This window comes from Notechis scutatus, chromosome 4 (assembly GCF_049901735.1).
Source record: "Notechis scutatus isolate UNSWTSFEM ecotype Mainland chromosome 4, rNotScu1.2, whole genome shotgun sequence".
NCBI lineage: Eukaryota > Metazoa > Chordata > Lepidosauria > Squamata > Elapidae > Notechis > Notechis scutatus.
In genome coordinates, this window is record NC_142012.1 from 151,121,008 (window position 1) to 151,143,673 (window position 22,666).

The following is a 22,666-nucleotide window of genomic DNA, read 5'->3' on the forward strand; positions in this document are numbered from 1 at the left end:
CCTTTAATTCTTAACTTTTCACCGAACCGCTTGCAATCAACCGCTTGGCTACCAACCTGCAATAAATATAGTAAGGTCGCGTTTCCCGGTTGCTCGAGGAATTTGGATCCACGTAAGAGTTTTGTTTTGTTTTGACCTGCTGCCTAATTTTCCGCGTGGACTTCCTTAAAGCAAGAACCGAGATTCGGGGGAGATGGACAGGCGTTACATCTCACCACCGCCCCCTTCGTGCCCCACACCTCTCGCTCTGCCCCCCCTTCGAAGCCTTTTTGGCCCCAGAGACAGATGACAACAGGCTGCAGGACCGACCGTTGGGGGGGGGGGGGCAGCGGCGGAGGAAAAGAAACAAAGTTCTTATCTTAGGCTTTGGGGTGACATTTTTGGGGAGAGAAACCCACAAAGCGGACGGGGGGAAAAGAGAGCGAAAGTTGTCTGGGCCTCGTGGAAACAACCCCCCCCTCCCGCCGCCGCCGTTGCGCGCTCGCTCGTTCTTCTTCTGAGGAGTCGGCGGGTGCGATTGTCTTACCTTGCCCAGCTCAGATCCACAACAGGTCCGACGTTTCTCCCCCCCAAAATCCTTCCTTTCCGCGGAAAGGGGGAGGGAGAGGCTGGAGGGGGGGGAAGCTAAGGGTGGGTTGCAAAATAAAACAATAAAAATAATAACGCCAATCAATCCTTCAAACAGCTGTCAGCAACCTCTCCCGGGGAGATTTCCCCCCACCCCCCAGCTGCCTTTACGCGCCCTCCCTTCTTCCTAGGAGCTTTCGCAGTCCTCGCTGCGCAAAGAAAGGCGTCTAGGAAACCCGGCGCAGTCCCGCCGGCTCGGCTTCCTGAAGTGCTCGAATTCCTTCTCCGGCATTTGGGGCGGGCTACGGACTTGTGGGGTGGGGAGGGAGAGACTTTCTTCGCCTCGCTTGCAAAACTTCTCAGGGTCCTCGCCCGGCGTGGAGGGAGCGAGGGAGCGAGCGAGGGAGGGAGGGGGAAAAAACGTTACGGAGAATGTTGGGGGCGGGTGGGTGCAGGAAGACACTCCGCAATCTTCACCGAGAAAGTCTCAGGCGGGGGGTAGGGCGCGGGGGCGAGAAGACGCGCGCGGCGATCGCTTTAATTGTCCCCACTGATTCCGAGCCGGCGTGTTAATTTCTTCCCTTCGCCCGGCTTGCCCTCTGGCTGGCTGAGCGCGCGCGGACGGGGCGGTGGGGGGAGGAAGACGGACGGAGGAGCCTCTGAAGTGGGTGGGGTGGGTGCGCGCGCGCGCGGGGCGGGGGGGGGGAGGGTGGATATCTGCGTGGAGTCCAGAGAAAGTTGTCCAGGCGGAGAGAAAGGGGGCGCGCGCGCGCGCGCGCGAGGTGGGGAAAAAATAACTTCCTTTTCACTTCGCCGCCGCCGCCGCTTGATCACAAGGGAGGAGAAAAGCGTGTGCGAGCCAGGGAGAAAAGGAGGAGGAGGAGGAGGAGAAGTTCCCCGGGTGCCTCCTTCCCGCGCTGCGCCCCGCTTCCGACGACCTCTGGGGACAGGACCCCACTCACTCCTCTTCTCCTCCCCCCACTCTTCCCTCGCCGGCCGAGGGGCGTCTTTGCCTCGCTAGCTGCCTCTTGAACCAGAAGTTCCTGAGGGAGGGAAAGGAGCAGGCTGGGGTGGAGGTAGGGGGGTGAGTGGGAGGAGGGGTGACGAGGAGCGGCCGAGCCCCAGAAGAGATATCTCTTTTCCCTCCCCACCTCGTCGCCTCCTCGGCCGCTCGGAAGCCAGACAGAGGCTCCGCTTTCAGTCAATTTTTAAAGTGACAGCCGCCTCCTCTGGCTAGAGAGGTCACAAAAAGGTCGCCCAGACAGAAGCCCTAGCCCGGCAGACTGATTACGGATGCGCTCGGCCCCGGGAAACGTGTCAGTCCCATCCAGGTCACTGGCGGCCAATCGGGAGATCTGGCTTGGCTGGGAGGGGTTGGGTTTTTTTTTTTTTTCCTTAAGGGGGAGAGCTCCCCCTGTGTTTTTTTTTTTTTGCAGGGAAGGCTGAAAGGGGGTGGGGGGTGGGAGAGAGACGTCCCATCTTCCCCTCATTCTGCTCCAGTGGTGTCTGGAAAGTGGAGCGCTTTGCCTCGCTCCGGCTATGTTGATTTAAGGCGAGTTTTACGCACGCCGACCTCGCTTGAGTTTAGTTTTGAATGGGCAGCCTCAGTTATAGGGAAAAGGAGGTGAACTTGCACCCGCTGGCATCTGGGGCTGCTTTTATTGCCGCGGGTTTTGGCGGCTTCGACTAACCAATAGCAAAACTTGGCAAATGGAATCGCTGGCGATTTACGCGCATTTAATGCAAACGAATCGCGCCTGTCTCTTTAAAGACTGTTAATGACACCAGTAGCATTTCCAAGGCTTATATTTGACACTTGCTAACCGGGGTTTGCCTGTACTTCTCCCCCTCCACACACACACACACGCCCCCTCCCACCCCGTGTTCAACATTTTTCACTCCATCTCTTTCGTAAAAATACAGGAATTTTAACATGTAGAGCGAAAAACCGAAAGAGCGCGGCGGCATTTTTAGGCGGGTTGACAGTACAGATGTTTAAAAACCCTCGGTGCTAAATTATCACTAAGCTTTTCGTATAAACATATGGAAACATAAAAATATAGGAAGCAAATTTTTAGAAAGCAGTCCTTTCGGCTTTTCTTTGAGACTTTGTTTCAAAGGGGGATAACCAAGTTTTGCTGCTGCCGTTCATTGCAGAATACAGGCGCATTAAGCCAGCATTTCGTGTTACACCACCCCCCCCCAAATACATTAAAAAAAAAAAAAAAACTAGACAAGAGAGCCCTGGTTTTCGGATTAATAACTTCACGCTCTCTCACAGGCGTTCTTCGTCTGTCTATTCGCATCACGGTCTCTTTTCCCCTGTTGGAAACCGAGTTAGTGGGACTGCAAACTGGGTTTAGTTTTGTTTTTAAGAGAGGTCGCAGAAAAAAAGGTAGAACGATTTCCAACGAACTGAACCTAACGATGGCTGCCATCCAAATGCCATCCAAATTCAGCAGTGTTAATAAATGGAAGTTGCTTTGCACTTTTACACGCGCGCGGGCATCCATTCAGATCGTGCGAGGAGACTCGCGTTGGGAGGGAGGCCGTGAGAAAGGTGTACAGAGCTGAGTATGTCCCACCCATATGGATGCCAACAAATATTGGGGCGGGATTGGGGGTTCGCCTCTGTGTGCCACCCCACTGATCTCTTCTTTGTTCTTTTTTTTTTTTTTTTAAGAGTGCTGAGCTAATTTCTTAAGCCTCCCCGAACCTCCAAATGTGGAAGACTTAGTGCCTTCAACAGCTGGGGAAATGATGGTGGATAGGGCCCGAAGCAGCTAGGGAATGTCGGGGTTGGGAGGGAAGGGAAGGAGAGAGGGCAGGTCACCAGGGGCCAGTGACAAAAAGATGCTGATTAATTCGTCTGAGCGGCCTGTTATCGGTGACACTGAACGGTTATTTTGGAGAATGACCATTGTTCCGAAAAGGGAGGCCAGGAGAAGTGGGCAGCGAGCGCGCCCGGCGTTTGTGGCCCACTCGCCAAGGGCGGAAGGAAGGCGTGGGGTAGGAAGAGGTACCTCGGTGAGTAAACCCGAGATAACAATTATTTTTTAAAAAAATCCCCTTTGGGACCTTTTCATCGGGGTTGAAGTTTGGGAGGTTTCTACAAGCCCTCTCTTTCCCTCTTTCGATTTCTTGCCACTTTGGATGCCTCGTTCTCTCTCCCCCCGCTTTTTTTTTTTAATTTAGCCATAAATTGGAGCAGTTCGAGCTCTGAGCTGTTCTATTTTCTCCCTGTCAGAATGAGGGATTTGCTTTATGATGCATTGTGTATTAAATACAAGTAATCTGGGAAACTGATGGCTCCAGAGCCCCCAAACGCGGAGCAGAGCCGAGGTTCCTTTTCTAACTCGGGCGATGCCGAAGTTCACACACCTTCCAGCCCGCCTGCCCCCGCCCGCTCCACCCCCTCTTTGCCGCCGCTTGGGCTGACCCCCGCGTAGAAGCACTTTCGCTGGGTTAAGAGGAGGAGGAGGAGGAGGAGGAGGAAGCGGCCAAGAAAGAAAAACCCTCGGGCGCAAAGATAAGAATTGCGCGGGAGAAAAAGGCTTCGGCGGTGTTTGCCCCGCGCGGAATCCGTGGCACCGACTTCCCGATCCTGGGATTGGAAGGAGACGCCAAGAAGGAGCAATGGCGGGTCCCGACCGGTAGATGGCGTTGCGGGCTGGGCTTCAAGCGGCCTTTTGCCTTTTCGTCCGAGCCTCGCAATCGAAACCCAGTTCAAACAAGGGGAACTTTACCCTCGGCTGCTTTGCAGGAGGACACGGATTGGAGGTCAGAGGGACCCTCCACAATGTCCCTTCAAGGGCTTGTGGACTACGTTTCCAGTTACCCCCAGCAATGTCTCTATATTGTTCCCTTCACAGTGCTTCGACTACACTTCCAGTTATCCCCTGGCCAAGAATGATGCTTGGGCAATTTGTCTGAAAAATGCCAAGTCTATGTGGTCATAGAGTGACAGGTTGTTTTTTTTTTAAAAAAGTTTTTATCCTTTTTGTCTGAAAAATGCCAAGTCTATGTGGTCATAGAGTGACTTTAAAAAAAAAAAGTTTTTTATCCTTTTTGTTTTCAGTAGCACCCAAGAGGTCTGAGAAATAAAGCAGCATAAAATGATCACCTGGGCAGGAGTCTCTGAAATTATCATCTATTATCATCTCCATCTATAAAGCTTCTGCATGTGTTTTTACTGTATACCTAACATCTACTCCTCAAAAGTAGCCAGACATCTCAGAAATGCCAACAGTACAACTATGCCCAAAAGAGGGAGGAGCTACCTGCCCAAACCTGTGAAAAACATAGAATGAAAATAGGACAGTTACTATTCTCAACATGGCTGAATTCATAAGATCTGAAATCCAGACTCTGTAGATGTCAACACTTCTATATAAAAGACAAACCAGCTATCTATGTACTAGCGTTAGTTGTAAATTTTAGTGGTATACAAACATCTACATCACATTTTATAACACGGTTCTTGCACACGTAGAGTGTGTTACTCCATGATGATCACTTGAATTGACTTCTCCCCCTAGATTTTGAAATTAGAAATACTTCAACATCTCTTGGAAACATTGTAAATGGATGGATGGTGGATTACTTTAATCTAGCAACTATAAGATGTCTGGACTTCAACTCCCAGAATTCCTCAGCCAGATGGCTAGCTTAGGAATTCTGGGAGTTGAAATGCATACATTTTAAACATGCAAAGGTTGAGAAACAGTGTTTTTAGCCTTAGGGCAGAGAAAAGAACTAGGCCTAATGCACAGGGTTCATATGACCCTGGAAAAGTGTGTGGGGATTTATAATCCAATTTTGCAATTCCACACAAATAGACTTCATAATATTCCTCATTTAGGGGTTAGAGATTTTTAACAATGCATATTCTAGCTTCCACCAGAAGCTTGTTTGACAACGATGTATCTTGCAAAATATTTGGGGACATTTTAATGAGGAGGAGAGAAAGAGAAGAGAGAGAGAGAGAGAGAGATAATATATATATATATAATATATATAATATATATTATATATATTATATATATAATATATTATATAATATATATATAATATATATATATATATATATATATATATATATATATATATATATATATATATATATATATATATATATATATATATATATGCGCTAGGGATGCATTAAAGACCTAGCAAATCTATTCAGTGCTACTTGACTGGCTTTAACATGGGTTAGGAACCTGTGCATGTGGTTTAATATGTTGTATAAACCTAACTGTTAGGTGACTTTAAGATCCTAGGCATGACCAAATTCAGAAAATGGATTAATTGTTCCTATCAGATTTTTATCGCACCTTTTTATACATAACTCAAGGCAGCAAACAAACTTTTTGCCTCCATGATAATAAACTTTATAGTAAAATGGAAATTCAGTGGTTAAACAAAGACGAGGTCCCAACTGCAGACATCTTGCAATATAATCTAAGTCCAGTAAAAACCAATGGTGGCTATCATCACTCTAGCCAATGCCATCACATGAAAAGTGGAAAAGATTGGCAGAAGATACATAATGTGACATCACTCAAATCATCATCATCATCATCATCATCATCATCATCATCATCATCATCCAAGAGCAACGCATTTATGAGTAAGGTGATATAGCATGCCAACTGATTGCCTATGGAGATCCTCAGTCATCCAGGTCATGATTGTCCCAAAGGCACATTTTTTTCAAGAGGCAACTGGACTGTTTGGTTTTTCTTTGAAGACATTTTGCTTCTCACCCAAGAAGCTTCTTCAGAAAGTCCAGTTGCCTCTTGAAAAAAAAAAAGCATCTTTGGGACCCCAAGTGATTATTTCCCTTGTTGGTTTTGTGGGTTTTTGTTAAGAAAACGGTAGCCATTACTTACTCCATCTGTTCCACACCTTCCCCAGTCTCTGTTGCTGGTCCAAAGCTCCCCTCTTTTTCCCCCAATGTGAAAAACAATCCCAATAATCATCCCCCCCGGAAAATGGATCTCAAACTGCATTGTAGATGTGCTGACAGCAGGGCATATAGAGAAGTTTTATTCCTACCATAGAGAACTGCAGAGTATTGCAATTAGAATTGGGGAGTTCCTTAATTATTTTTATTTATTTGTATCTCACCATTATTATTTTACAAATAACTCAAGGTGGTAAACATATATCCAATACACCTTCCCCACAATAATAACGTTGTGAGGTGGGTTGAGCTAGGAGAGAGTAACGGAGCAGGCTGTCATGGCTATGGCAGGACTTGAACTCACAGTCTCCCGCTTTCTAGCCTGCAATTCCATTACACCAAACTGATTCTTTCCTAGCGATTATATGGAATGAGAGGAACACACTTCTTTAAGTCCATTGTCTCTCTCAGAAAGGTCCAAGGAATATCTGAGAGAAAACTGACTTTGCTTTCAGGTCTTTTAGCATATACAGTAATATAGAGAACTGGAAATATATCAGAGAAAAGGGGCTGATGAAATTGATTGTACTCTGATCTCCTAAATAAAAGCTGAAAAGAAATGCCTTGTATTACTCAAGTTTCCTTTCTGCTTCAAAAACAAGATAGAAACCCGCCCTCAAATTCTTCTTTATCTGTGATTTGTCTAGTGCCACCATTTCTCAGAAAAGATAGTGGCTATAACTCCCAGATTTTTTTTTAAAGCAACTGTTTATTTAAAATAAACCCCCCAGTAATAGTGGCAGTGAGACATAAGTACAGCAGTCTGGTAGCTATTCCCCACAGAGTGTAAACTGATGCCTCTTTTAAGCCTTTAAACTCTAGGGCTGTCCCCAAAGTAAAAGTTCCTCTAATGGAGACCCTTATGGAAACAGCACATTCCAGCACATCGTTAAAAGAAAAGAAAAAAAGAAGAAAAGAAAAGAAGGCAGGGAAAGTAAGACAAAATAACTGTCCACTGCTAATAGGCTTCCTGGGGAGGGCAGCAGCTCTGCGAGGGACAGTGCTAAAAGAGGGGAGAGGATGCAGGGGGGGGGAGTGAGTGGGGACAGGCAAGAAGCTGATGGCATAATTATTTCTTTTAAAAAAATATATCATTGGGTCAGTAGCACATATTTGCTGTCTTTTCTGCACAGCTGGTTAATAATTCAAGTTTATAAGAAAAGAGAAAGAAAAAAGAGAGGGGGGGAGAAGAAAGAGAAAGGAAGGAAGGAAGAGAGAGGGGGAGGAAGAGAAAGAAAGAAAAGAAACAGAGGAAGGAAGAGAAAGAAAAAAGAAAAGAAAAAAGAAAGAAAAAAGAAAGAAAGAAAGAAAGAAAGAAAGAAAGAAAGAAAGAAAGAAAGAAAGAAAGAAAGAAAGAAAGAAAGAAAGGCTTCATGACCTTTCTCTATTTCAAAGTTATTAATTAAAAACATATGATCTAATTTTTATAAACATTAGCTCATTTTCCTGTTTTATTGTGCGTATAAGAAATTCTTTCAGGTAAGATAAAAAAGCAAAAACAAAATGTGAGATCAATATTCCGTTCCATATTTAGTTCTTATTATATCTCTGTTTGCACCCCTAACTTTTCTCTTTAAGGAATGCTAACTTACTTGCAAAACTGGAGTTGATTCTTTTTTTCTGTACAGTCCCAAAGAGAGAAGGAAAGCAAAGGAAATTAAAGCCTCTCTTTTTTGTAAATAATAATAAGAGTAATAATAATAAAAATTATTTTAAAAAATCTCCCCTGGTCTGGAAATGGCCCCGACTGAAAGCATGTTAATCTCCACCTCAGTAATTTGGTTCTTCTGAAGAAGACAGAAGCCCCTGCTGCTCTGCCCTGCACTTCATAAATCACATCTTTATGTGGACAAGGTCAGGGCAACTAACAGCTCAGACATGGGCCCTTTGCAGTGGCTCGAAGGACTTCGGCATGTTTATTCTCTCGCTTAGATCTCTGAGGAGTAATCCAGCACGCTTCTAATTACTTTTGATTATTTTCATTTGCCGGGGTCAGTCTGAGCTCGGCCAGGAGTGCTGGAGGCTTGATTTTCTGCAATATCTTTTTTTTTCTTTCCAGGACAGTGGTGTAGGCTTTCAAAATTAGCACCCCATTATTGTCCAGGCATCTGATATGCTAGTAAGTAGCAGATCTCTTCATTCTCTGTTGCCAACTACCTTGTTTCTTGGACTTAATTAAATGAAAATTACCGAAGTGGGATAGGAGAATTGAGATCTGGATCAGTTAAAAAATGTTTTATTTTTCTTTAAAGAAAAACAATGATACTTCCGCACAATACTCAGAGGCAAAACAATTATTTGTTTAGAAGATAACATTTTCTCTTTTGCTTTTAACTAAAAATACGGAATTCATAATAACAATACAGGCATGAAATCCCCAAATGGCATTTTTGAAAGAAGTCTTTGTCCAAGAAACGAGACTATAAATAAGAAGTTAAAAAGAATAATAATACAGGCATGAAAGCCCCTAAAAGCATTTTTGAAAATATATTTTTGCTTCCTTAAAAAAAGGCTTTGCCCAAGAAACAGAATTATTTAAAAATGATTTGTTTTGTTAAATTCATTGTTCTTGTAAACAAAAAAGTGACTTGAAGCAGAAATCTGTTAACAGTAGCTTTAGAGTTGTAAATCATTTGTATATACTTATAAAAAGAATGTTCATATTTTTTAGCAATAAAATATTAACTGGTCAGATTTTTAAATCTAAATATTGTGCACATTGTTTTCACAGGGATATAAAATACATGTATACAAATAGAATTTCTAGCACAGGATTTCTTTGGAGTAAATATCCAGTGGAATTACTCTGCAGTTGCAAATATATATGCTAACAGTTCAAGTTCAATTATTATCCCAAATGAGAAAACGAGAGTATTCTCTTCAAATATGAAAATTAATGCCACTTGAAAAAAACATTTCTCTTCAATCAATATATTATTTTCTATATAAAGTCTCCCTAAATACTTATAAGAAGCTTTCATCAGAACCCTACGAGTAGAAACAGAACATAGATACAATGACGCTGCGTTTGTATATCTCAATTGCCCCACACAACACAGTATATCTCTTTTAAACATCTGGCACTTTCCAAATTAGTGTGTGTTGTCACATAAGAGGCCTCAGTAGAAAGAAGGAAAAGGAAAGAAAATGAGTGATACCCCCAAATTTTAAGATGAATATTTCATTTGAAAATATTCTTTAAAAAAACATATTATGGACTTTTTCTCTAAAGAATCCAGTCCTTACAAACATTGATGTAAGTTAAAATGTAAGTTACTGATGTCAATAAACTATACTCAAATAATAATGCCTTGCCCTTTTGTTTTTCCCAAATATTATTTTATATTTGTAATTCAATAATTGACCAAAATAGATTTTAAAACCCACATGTTAAATAGATAACAGGGTTAAAATAATGTATGCAGTTGTGCAAAGCATTTGAAAAAGATGTTTGACAAAATGTGTTAGCCTGAGGATAGGAAATATTAAAAGTAGCTGCATTTCCAGTGCTTAAAAGATAATATATCCCTGTATGTGACTGAGCTAAATTTCATCACTTTATTGGTGGCCCTAGCAGAAATATAATCTGTCCGGGCCCAGAAATATACAGGCAACCAGGGACAAGCAGCTGTGTGAACTGCTTTACTTTACTGCTTTCAGTATTGTTTAATGCACACAGTGCTACTTTTAAGATGGCATCCAAAATCAAACCCAAGTGTACATCAGTGGTAATGATGCCAAAATAATGATGCACTTGATGTCTTGCAAATATTGCCATTATGTACTTAGCTCCTAGCACTTGATGCAAGTAGATAAGTCATTGCAGTTCTTTAATGTCATGTATGTGGTTTCATTCCCTCCCCTCTTGGTACCTATGACAATGCAAGGATCATAAGGGTTTTAATAAAGGCAAACAATAAACACAAACTTGACATAGGAGGTTTGCTCAAATAATAAAAGTAAAACTCCAATAAGCAGAGTCAAAAATGGTAGCCCTTGATCTATAACCGCAATTGAGTCCAGAATTTGCACTGCTGAGCAAGGAGGTTATTAAGTGAGTGTAGCCTAATTTTGCAAGCTTTTTTTTTTTTTGCCATGGTTAAGTGAATCACTGCAGCTGTTAAGTGAATCACGTGGTCATTAAATGAATCTGGCATTTCTCATTGACTTTGCTTGATGAAAGCTGGATGGGAATGTCACAAACTGCATGCAGATGACTCCAGGATTCTGCACCTGGCATAAATACATGCTCTTGCCAAATGAACTAAATTTTGATCATGTGCCCATGGAGAAGCTACACTTTTTCTGTGCTGTTTTAGCTTCGAATGTTTGCTAAACGAGTGGTTATAAGTTGAGAACTTCCTATACTCTCCAATAATAATCCAATAAACCAGAATTCAAGAAGAAACTACAAAGAACAAACTGGCTTTCCTGAAATGTTAATAATAATGTAAGCCTGCAAACCACAATCGATGTGTTCCAAGATGAGGGGCCAGCACAGAAAATGCATTGCCATGCATTCCTGCCATTCTTCAAATGTGAGCAGAAGAAAGGCACAGCTCTTGATATGAAGACCCAAACAGGTGGGGAAACTTCAACGGTCTGTCTCCCCAGGCATATCTGGGATGAAAAAATCAATGCATACCACAAGACTTCAGTTTAAATACATAATTTGAGATGTATACCATGAAATATAATTTCCTTAATTTCTGAAGCACACGTGGAAATTGTGGGAATTTCCCCCTAAAAGTAGAAATTATATCTTCAGAAATGATTTAGATAAGGGATAGAAGGAGACCTCATCAAGTTTCCAGATGTCATCAAATAGCCAACACCTCAGAAGACAGGCTCAAGATCCAGATTGAACTCAACAGACTTGAATACTGGGCCCTATCTAACAAAATGAAATTCAATGATGAGAAATGTAAGGGGTCTAAACTAAAGTTATAGAATAGCTGGTATCTGGCTTAATAGTAGTAATAATTGGGGGGAATCTGAGAGTCCCAGGAGATAGTCACTTAAAATATGAGTCAGCAGTGTGCTGCAGCTGCCAAAAAGCTAGCTGAGTCCTAGATTGCATTACAGAGAACAGAATCAAGATCACCCGAAGTATTAATACCACTTTATAATTCTTTGGTAAGACCACACCTGGAGAGCATAGTGGGATTCAATTTTTTTTTACTACTGGTTCTGTGGTCATGGCTTGGTGATGTGGCAGGGGAAGGATACTGTAAAATCTCCATTCCCTCCCCACTCCTGGGGGAAGGTTACTGCAAAATCCCATTCCCTCCCCACCCCATTAACCTGCTTTTCAGCTCCATTCTCCTCTGCAGGGCAACAAAAGAAGACTCAACTGCTCAGTTGAGACTTGGGAGACAGAGAATAGATAGAGGCGGGGCCAGTCAGAAGTGGTATTTACCAGTTCTCCGAACTACTCAAAATTTCCACTACCGGTTCTCCGGACTAGTCAAAATTTTCTACTGGTTCTCCAAACTACTCAAAATTTCTGCTACCAGTTCTCCAGAACTGGTCAGAACCTGCTGAATAGCACTTCTGCTGGAGAGTATTGCATCCAGTTTTGGACATCACAATATAAAAAGGAAGTTGAAAAAAGAGTGCAAAGAAGAGCAACAAAGATGATTAAAGGACCTGAGGCTAAAACATATGAAGAACTATTATGTCTAGTTCAATGAAAAGAAGAGCTGAGGTGATATGGTAGCAGTGTTCCAATACTTAGGTAGTTCCTAAGGTCTACCACAAAGAAGAGGGGGGCAATCTATTTTCCAAAGCACCTGAAGGCAGGACAAGGAGAGGTGTGCTGTCCCAGCCAGTCTATGGGAATTGGATAGTTACTTAGGAATTATGAGCTGTCCCCTTAAGGGAATGCATCATGGTAAATGTAGTTAAAGGTATCCTGGGAAATGTAGTTCATGTCACGTGGCCACATCTGCAATCCTGATTGGTCACTAAATTGACCCTCAAGGGGTTAGGGGAGGTTTCCCTCCATTCTTGCCTGGACTCATGAACTGATAGTAGCTTTTTCTACTGTTACAAGATGGGTTAGGAGATAACCATCTTTTACCTGCAAGGCTGATATACAAAGGATTGGTCATTAAAGAAGAACTTCATCACAAATGTGAGTTATGAAGATACCTGATGTACCAATAAGTGTTTTGTGGAATTTATCTATCTGCATCTGCACAGCTACAAATCCATCTCTGTGCAAGAGACAGAAAAAGAGGACCTAACTAGAAATAAGGAGACATTTCTTGACAGTTAGAAGTGGAATGGCTTAGCTCCAGAAATTGTGGGTGCTCTATTACTGGAAGTTATTAAGAAGAAGCTGGACAACAATTTACCTGAAATGACATAGATCCTGCTGCTTGAGCAGGGAATTGAGTTAAATTGATCTTAAGTCAATGTTGAGTGTTATATCTGTATATGTATAGTCAGGGGTGGGATTCAAATTTTTTAACAAGCGGTTCTGTGGGTGTGGCTTAGTTGGTGGGCGTGGCTTGGTGGTCATGTGACTGGCTGGGTGAAGCCAACTCAACATCACTCACATTGAGGCACGCATCTCCTTGCCTGGCCTCTTGTGACTGTGGGGATGCTGCAACAGTTGTAAGTGTGAAAAATGGTCTTAAGTTACTTTTTTCAATGGTTACTCCACACAAGCAAAGTACCAGCAAAGGAGGGGGGAAAAAAACTCCAGAGAAGTTCCTGAGACAGGAAGCCTAGTCCTGCCAATAATGTAATAAGGGTTAACAGAGAGGCAGTTTTTGTAAGCAACACCAGAATGTTTCCTTCCTGCCTTCCTTACAGGATTAGGCCAGTAATTTCTTCTAACAACCAGTTCTCTGAACTGCTTTGAATGTTAACAACCAGTTCTAGTGAATAGGTGCAAGCCTGTAGAATCCCACCCCTGTGTATAGTCCTTGTCACCTGAATAGGTGAAGCAGCTTATTGGCCTTATCCAATTCAAATGATAAGCCTGCTCAGGTCTGGTTCAGAAAGCTATTCCAGGGATGTAATTGGGAAATCAAGCCTGCTTCAAAGTCAAATGTAATAGCCTTAGTTAAATGTCACCTTTTTGTAGTCTTCAGGGCTCTCTATGACCACCCAACATGGTTTCCCACAAAGGAAATTGAAAACTCCAATTTAAGCTCCCAAACAGGTTTAAAACATTTTTAGATTCACCCCTGTCCCCCAGTTAGGACTAACAAATCCATAAAATTCTAATGCTTTCCTTTTTATCTAGAAGTCACCCAGATTTTTGCAGTCCAGATACTCTTGCCTCACAACAGGAAAAGTAATGAAAAATGCCTGCCCTTTCCAAATGAATTACAGAGCCCTATCCATTTAATATTTACTACATCTTTGATTCCATTTTAAAAAGGGTGGCCTCTGAAAGCTTCCGATTGAAAACATGATTGTGTGAATCAGTCTACAGACTGATTTGAATTTGGTTCTTTTATCCCATATTTCAAACACAGGCCCCCAAAGTCATGAAAACAAAGTTTATATTTTATGTTACACTCAGTTAATACATACAGGTAGTGCTAACTTTTATGAAATATGTTTAATAAACATTGGAATTCTACACTGAAAAAAAAGTCATGATAAAGAAATGGATGTTTACCTAATCAGCACTCCAAGGCTAAGAAAGACTGTCTCGGAATAGTTGAACACAGAGGATCTACTCTTCATGTAGTTAATTTTTCTTGGGGATCTGTGGTTTTTATATATCTCTAAGATTCATTTATCATTCAACAAATGTCAAATACAGGAAGTCTTCAATTTATAACTATAATTGGGCCCAAAATTTCTGTTGCTCAGTGAGACATTTGTTAAGTGAGATTTGCCCCATTTTACAACCTTTTTTGTCATAGTTGTTAATTGAATCACTGCAGTTGTTAAGTTACTCATACATTTGTTAAGTGAATCTGGCTTCCCAATTGAGTCTGCTTGTCAGAAGGTCACAGAAGGAGATCATATGATCCCAGGACACTGCAACTGTCATAAATATGAGTCAGGTGCCAAGCCTCCAAATGATCAAGCACATTGATCGCATGACCCTGGGGATACTGCAATAGTTGTAAATGTGAAAAAAGGGTCATAAGTCACTTTCTTCAGTGCCATTGTAACTTTGAATGGTCACTAAATGAACTGTTGTAAGTAGAGGACTACCTGCACTTTTTTCCCCCCAGAATTTTCAGGTGTTCCTTTTAAAACTGTAGGAGGTGCTTCCTAAGTATAGGTTGGTGCTTTCTGAAGCTTGTAGATTCATTTCAAGTTTTCAGAGAATGCACTCTGAGTCAAATATTGACAGGAAGGTCACTTTTCTTTTCAAACAATCCGATAGCAAAGTTACTTTTAACCTGACTTGGTGGATTGATAATAAATAGACCTTAAATTCAGAGTTATTGGAAATTATACCGGGATTAGATTAAGGTCAGTAACAAAGACATAAACAATAACAAAGGCATTCTGTTGTCCATAAACCAAATCTTCTCAGGAAGCTGACCCTTTCAGCAAAACAGAGCCATCCAATTCTTTCCTAGAGAGAATTCTAATTATAATGATTAATTCTTTGCCATAGAGACTGTGGCCTAAAACTTGATAAAAAGCCTTGCTGAAGGCAACATAAGGATCAGCCTTGTCTGCAGAATTATGACCTCACAGCCAAGTTGTTACAATGGTGCTAAATATCATTTATATTTAGCAGTGAAATATGAGAGGGATTGTTGCAGATTTGTTAAGTCAGTCCATGTGAGCTAAAACTTTATCAGCCAGGAAGGTATTCTTGAGAACAAACAAGTCCAAAGTTTCACACTGACTAGTGTATGTTGGCATCACCAATATTGAACAGTTACCATGTCTGAGGTTCCACCTTTCTGCATTTTATTTTCATTTTATTTATTTGTATCCCACCTTTATTAATTTTACAAATAACTCAAGGTGGAGAACATATCCAATGCACCTTCTTCCTCCTATTTCTTCCACAACAACAACCCTGTGAGGGGGTTTGGGTTGAGAGAGAGTGACTGCCCAAAGTCACTCAGCTGATTTTCATGGCTAAAGTAGGCTCGAACTCACAGCCTCTGGCTTTCTAGCAGGTTGCCTTAACCACTAGAGCAAAATGCTGAATTGGGGGGTAAATGTGATTCAATCTTTAGGGGTGTGAGGGTTGCTCAAAAATCCACTTGGTTTTTGTGTCTGTTTTGATAGTGTAGTTTTATTTTTTCAGATTTTTTTAAAAAAACTAGAGACCAACTCCCTAAGAACTGGAGCGGTGAAAGTGCAGATAGGGATGAAAGAGCCGTTGTGATGCAGTGGTTAGAATGCAGTATTGCAGGCAAATTTTGCCGACTGCCAGCAGTTTGGCAGTTCAATTCTCACCAGCTCAAGGATGACTTAGCCTTCCATCCTTCTGAGGTTAGTAAAATGAGGTCCCAGATTGTTGGGGGCAATATGCTGACTCTGTAAACCGCTTAGGGAAGGCTGTAAAGCACTGTGAAGTGCTATATAAGTCTAAGTGCTATTGCTATTCCCCCCCCCCCCACACACACTTTTAAAATTGTACAAGGTGGCATCCCATTTAGCTCTAACACTTGCAAATGAGAACAAAATAACCAATAGTATGGTTACAGAACTTTAGGTTCTTTGTATAGAGATTTCCTCCTTTGTTCAGCTCTTCCTGGACAGATCACGTAATGTAATCACATGCTGTTTATGTGGTAACATGATCATTCCACGGAGTACTGAAGAAGGCTTTATGCAAAGAGGATGATAAGGATTTTTAAAGATTAAACAAACCTGGAAGAAACTACACAGACACTCTTAAGTACAATTCTTCTAGCCCTGCCCTATTTTCCCCCCAAAGAGAATTGTAACACTTCATTTGAGCTGATATCTATCACACCATGGATTTTCTTGGACACAAAACATTCAAATCTACTTCCACTCCCAGAAGAATTGGACTTTCCCCCCTTCATCCTTCTGGATCACAGGAACTTTTTGTGAGTAAACAAACCCAGGATCAGTTCACACAAGACTTGTCTATGGACTGAATTGAATTTTGCCTCAACTATAATCTCACTCAAACAAGACCAGTCACTGCCTAATCCTACAGAGACAATTATATTTATGAAAATGTCATCTAAGGATAAGGACAGACTATCATTAGTAGTATAGATAGGAAGTACTGCTAACTCAATATTAAGGAATAGTAATAGTATGTCATTTGTTATTTCAGTACATTGTTCATATGCTGAGTGGTCTGTTTGTGAGATGGACACTTTAAAATGGTAGCCCATTAAGTTGTATGAGTAGAAGAACCGTTTAGAGCAATGGGAAATATATGCATTAAGAACTGAACATCGAAGAATGGATGCTTTCAAATTGTGGTGCTGGAGAAGACTCTTGACGGTCCCTTGGACTGCAAAGAGAACAAATCAATCAATCCTAAAGGAAATCAACCCTGATTGTTCTTTGGAAGGACAGATACTGAAGCTGAAGCTCAAATACTTTGGCCAACAAATGAGAAGAGAGGACTCATTGAAAAAGACCCTGATGCTGGGAAAGATGGAAGGCAAAAGGAGAAGGGGGCGGCAGAGGATGAGAACGTTCGATAATATGATCGACACAATGAGTGTGAAAATAGGCAAATTCCAGGAGACTGTGGAGGACAGGGTGGGGTGTTTTGTGGTCCATGGGGTCATGACTTGGACATGGATAAAGTTGGACATGACTTCGTGACTCAACAACAACAACAACACTTAAATTTACATTGGGTTATAGCATTAAAGAAAACTTCTACAAAATGATGTATGGGGGTATTTAATGCCAGATAAATTATCGAAGATGTAAAAGGGTGTTTTGAATGTTTGCTGGAAATGTAAGTGCAAGGAGGGTACTTTTTATCATATGTGGTGAACTGTGATAAGGCAAAGAAATATTGAGAAAAGATTCATGGTTTAATTCAGAAGATTTTCAAAAATGGACTTACAATGGAAACCCGAAATTTTATTTCTATAATAATTAGATAAAGAAACGGGGGAGGGACTTTGTTGCCACATATGTTGACAGCTACAAGAATTCACCCATAAATGGAAAGAAGTGCTAACTCTCACAATGGAGGATTGAAAAGATGATGGAACTGCTGGAGAGGAAGAAGCTGGCTGTACTAATAAGGAACAAGAATGGAAATTATTTTTTGGTTACTTGGAAAACACTTCTGGGCTTTCTCCATGGAAAAGAAAAAGAATGAAATTTTGACTGGGTTTTGATGGTTAGTGGGCTACTGTTATATAAGCTAGTAGTAGTTACTAATAGTACCTTTTCTTTTCCTTCTTCCCTCACTTTAGTCCTTCTGTTTCTTTTCCAACCATTGTCTTCATTTCTAGTTTATATTAAGAAATAAGCTTTTAATAACATATATATTAAAAATAGTCAGGGAGAGCAGTGATGGATCTTCTCTGATTAAGAAATGCTGGGAATATTAAGGTGATTCTACTTTCACACTGAATTTTCGAGTTAACAGTTAAAATGCTTAAAGTTAAAAATGCATGAAACAGAAAATAAATAAATGGTCAATAGTGCTATGGGGCATGTTTTAAATTCACTAGGATTCAATACATTATGGGTTTAGTCCCAAAGGAATTCATTACCTACATTTCTTTTTGTCTATTTCCAGAGAATCTTAGCATTTTTCTGAATTACATTTACCCATTCCTGTCCAGCAGCTATTAGATATATTCTGTTTTCTTCTCTTTTGTCTCTTCTAAAAATGCTGTACCACTGTTACCATTATTGCTTGTTGGCCAATGATATCTTTTCCTCTAAGATTTAGTTCCTTTCGATGTTCTTATTTTTCTTCCAGGATTTTACTGATGGCAAGTAAGGAGATACGAGTGAAGCCACGCCAAGCTATGTGTGTGTATGTTTGGAGAAGGGAAAGGAGAATGGCAGGACTGCAGGGAAACCTTTTCATATTTTTATACACAGGTCATGTTGCAGATTTCATATGATTCATAAAGAAAATATCTCCAAGAAACAAGAAATGCATCAATATTAATGACGCAAAAATGATTTGCAACCTGAAAATGAAGGCTGAAGCCAAAGCACATCTCATCAATATATCAAACTATATAGCTTCAGGTGCTGGCCTGCAGTCACCCATTTACTGCTGGCAGAAGCAGCATTAGCAGCCTCATGTGGGCTATGGGGTGCAATGAAAGGAAGCATCCTGTCTGAAAACTATGCCACACAATGTTGCTTGACTTGTCAGCTTTCCAATTCTGGGGGGTTCGCCTTTTCTAACAAGTAACCCCTTTCTTGTTCAACAAATCTGAAGATGGGACTTAAAGGACTGTACCACATCAGGAACTACATGTCTGGCCTTTCCCCCACTTCAAAATAACAATTTTAATACGATGAAGCTTCATTGTTCCTAATTTCCCACAAAGGTTATGATTTCTAAAGATTTCTTTTAGCATTCCAGTTCCTTTAACTATTTAAAGGTTTATGCAGTTATGCCACACTCTGGGCCTTTTCTTTTTTTTGAACTGTTTCTATTCCAAAGAGTCCCAAAGGTGCTTTCCTCCCCCCCCCCGCGCTCCCCCCCCAAAAGCAACTGGACTGTTTTTTCCTTGAGGAAGAAGGAGGAGAAAATGTTTCGCTTCTGACCCAAGAAGCTTCATCAATTCCTTTTGAAGAAAAAAGTACCTTTGAGACTATGATCTGGATGATTGAGAATCTCCACAGACATTCCAAAGAGTCATAAAATCAACAACAGCAGCTTTTGGGGTATATTGCAATATTACAGCTAGATTATATCTGCTCCTTTTCAGTGTGTTCATCTGGATATTGGACGGTTTGCAAGAGACTTGACTTCATACACACTAGTTCTACCTGTTTCTCTCTAGCTTTCAACTACTCAATACGAACTTTAAAAATGTATATACAGTCACTTGGGTATGAGCACATGTAATCCAGGATCTTAGCTTTATTAAGATTCAAAATAGCTTGACTAGCTCTTCTTCAGACCTCATGATAAATGTGTTGAACACTAGGGACAGTAGGGTTGGTGCTATGTCTGTGTTTCAAATTCAAGCAAACGAAAATAATTGTGATTTTTATAAAATTATTCCAGTACTAAGGATGCATGCATTTTTATTGTTTTTCCTTAACTGTAGACTATTCCTTTTCCTTTTTATGTTTTTTGTTTAAACAATATCAGATTCTGGCCAGCAATGGTCTGTGTAAATTAATCTATATTGATCGATAAATTATCTATACAAGCTGCCCAAAGTGCCTTGACAGTGAGATGGGTGTCATATTAATTGATTAAATTAATATGGGGTCTTTCCACTTAAATATAAATTCACTAAATAACTAGAAAGATAAATGTATAAATAGAAGAAGTAATGTCCATGAAGCAGTTGTAAATAATAAAAAATTTACTTTGGAGAAGGAATGAAAATCTGCTATTATTTATCTCTAACACTTTATTCAGAGAGCTTCAGTCCAAGACGGATTTTAGTTTAGTCTATAAAATAAATATATGCACTTGCCACTGAGTGCTTAACCAAACAGTAAGAACCACTTCAGTGAGTTTTCAAGTTACCACCATCAAATCTGAAATCAGTCTAGAAACCAGCAGCATTCTGTATTCAGGTGCATTTTCTTAAGATTGCAAGTAGACTGTACATGTTTACCCATTGGGATTCTACTATTAGTCATAATTTCAACCATATTTTTAATGTGTTCTTACAGCTCTTTTTGTTCATTATCACAAAACAGCCAGAATTCTGGGAGTTGAAGTCCTCCAGGCCTAAAGTTGCCATGGTTGGAGACTCCTGGTCTAAAGTACTTTTCTCTGTCCGTCTAGCTCTGCAAACAGAAGCAGGCCACCTGTTACCTTGCAGATATTATTGAACTGCAGTTCATGCAACTCAACCAGGATGTGCAGTGGTGATGTTGCTAAGAGATAGAGTCAAGCAATAAAAAGAGAACTAAGGGCATCTTTTCTTTTCTTTGAAGTACAGACCTATTTAGTCATTGCCATTTTGTTTTAAAAGGGAAAGTTCCTTTAATCTCTGGCCTGTTAAATAATCTTATCAATGAGCCTTAATGAGCCTGTTCTGCTTGGAATTATTTCTGTTAACTCTTGACCAATGGACAAGTTAAATTTCATCATCTAGGCTACGGTTATTCACAAGATACATACATACATACATCATACATACATACATACATACATACATACATACATACATACATATATATATATATATATATATATATATATATATATATATATATATCTTAAGTTTTCACGGTACCCATGTATGGTATTCAGCTTTGTTGAAGTATTTTCCCATGTCATTATAGTTGTGCTTTTAAAGTTGTAGCAACGTTTCAGCAGAATCTCATCTGCCATCATCAGGCTTCTGTATTGTGTTCATCTGTGAGTCAAACAACTGTAAAAGTCTGACTGACCAAGCCGAACACCAATATATATATATATATATATATATATATATATATATATATATATATATATATATATATATATATATATATATGGATCAGTTTCGGGTTTTCTCCCGTAAGATTCAAGTATCTGAGCACGTTGAGGTCCCACTGCCATCTTCAGGCTGTGCTTTGCTTAGTGCCAGTGCAAGCACTGGCACTAAGCCAAAGCACCAGCCTGAAGATGGCAGTGGGACCTCGCCAACGTGCTCAGATACTTTGAATCTTACGCGGAGAAACCCGAATAACCAAAGATCCACATACAATCCAGAACCTCAGAAAACTATATATATATATATATATATATATATATATATATATATATATATATATATATATATATGTGTGTGTGTGTGTGTGTGTGTGTGTGTGTGTGTGTGTGTGTGTGTGGTATTCAGCTTTGTTAGGGTATTTCCACGTCATTGTAGTTCTTTTAAAGTTGTAGCAAGTCAGCAGATCTCATCTGCCATCATCAGGCTTCAATACAGAAGCCTGATGATGGCAGATGAGATTCTGCTGACGTGCTAATAAAAGACTAATGGCGAAAATACTCCGAACCAAGCCGAACACCATACATGTAAGTACCGCGAAAACTTAAGAATATATATATATATATATATATATATATATATATATATATATATATATGTGTGTGTGTGTGTGTGTGTGTGTGTGTGTGTGTGTGTGTGTAGATGTAGATGTAGATGTAGATGTAGATGTAGATGTAGATGTGTATGTATGTATGTATGTATGTATGTATGTATGTATATATATATATATGGATCTTTGTTATTCGGGTTCTCTCCCGTAAGATTCAAAGTATCTAGGCAACGTTTGGCGAGGTCCCTAGATACTTTGAATGTTACGGGAGAGAACCAATAACCAAAGATCCACATACAAATACCCGAGAACCTCAGAAAACATATATATATATATATATATATATATATATATATATATATATATATATATATATATATATATATATATATATATATATATATATATATATAATCATTTTGATTCATATCTGCTCAGCACTCTATAGTCTCTCATAAGAGATTATTTATCAAACCTTTCTCACTACCTTGAAGTGTAGCCAGAATTTACTCAGACACTTGAAATCAAATGTCTATTCTCTCTTTCTTAATGATTAGCTTAATTTTCTTTGCCAAATATTTGCCTTTCAGAGGTCAAACACACTTATTTACACCTAGGACTTGCTGACGTCAAAGGCAATCTGAGAGTGTAACCTAGTCACAATGAGATGCATATGGAACCTCTTTGGAATATCAAGTGTTACCTAGCTAACTTTAACATCTCAATCCTTTTCCTTTTCCAATGGCAATTTTTTTAAAAAAAAATCTTGAATTATTCAAGACAATGAGAGGGTGATGATCAGGATACGTATTTCTATAGGTTTCACTCATATGCCAAAGATTTGCAACACTGATCCTAAAAATCACGATCTCTGTACATGCTAAAAACTGCCTAGAAACTATCAGCTTCTGAGTATCTATGAAAAACATATAGTATCATACCACTATTTGTGTCTTAAGTGTTTAGAGTAACAGAATAACAAAATAACAGAATTGG

General features: G+C 40.2%; 1 protein-coding gene across 14 annotated transcripts in view; it reads right to left on the reverse strand.

Annotated features, from left to right (window-relative positions):
- MECOM (MDS1 and EVI1 complex locus) overlaps positions 1 to 22,666 on the reverse strand; it is a 537,367-nt gene that overhangs the window by 76,354 nt on the left and 438,347 nt on the right. For 2 of the 14 annotated variants that reach the window (XM_026666040.2, XM_026666032.2), the window contains exon 1: positions 527 to 1,205. The exons of 8 other annotated variants lie outside the window; for them this stretch is intronic. The gene's annotated coding sequence lies outside the window, so the exon portion shown is untranslated. Of the gene's footprint in view, positions 1 to 56; positions 188 to 526; positions 1,206 to 22,666 lie in introns of those variants that run through there. 4 more of the 14 variants (XM_026666027.2, XM_026666020.2, XM_087965308.1 and 1 more) reach the window with 3 other exon arrangements.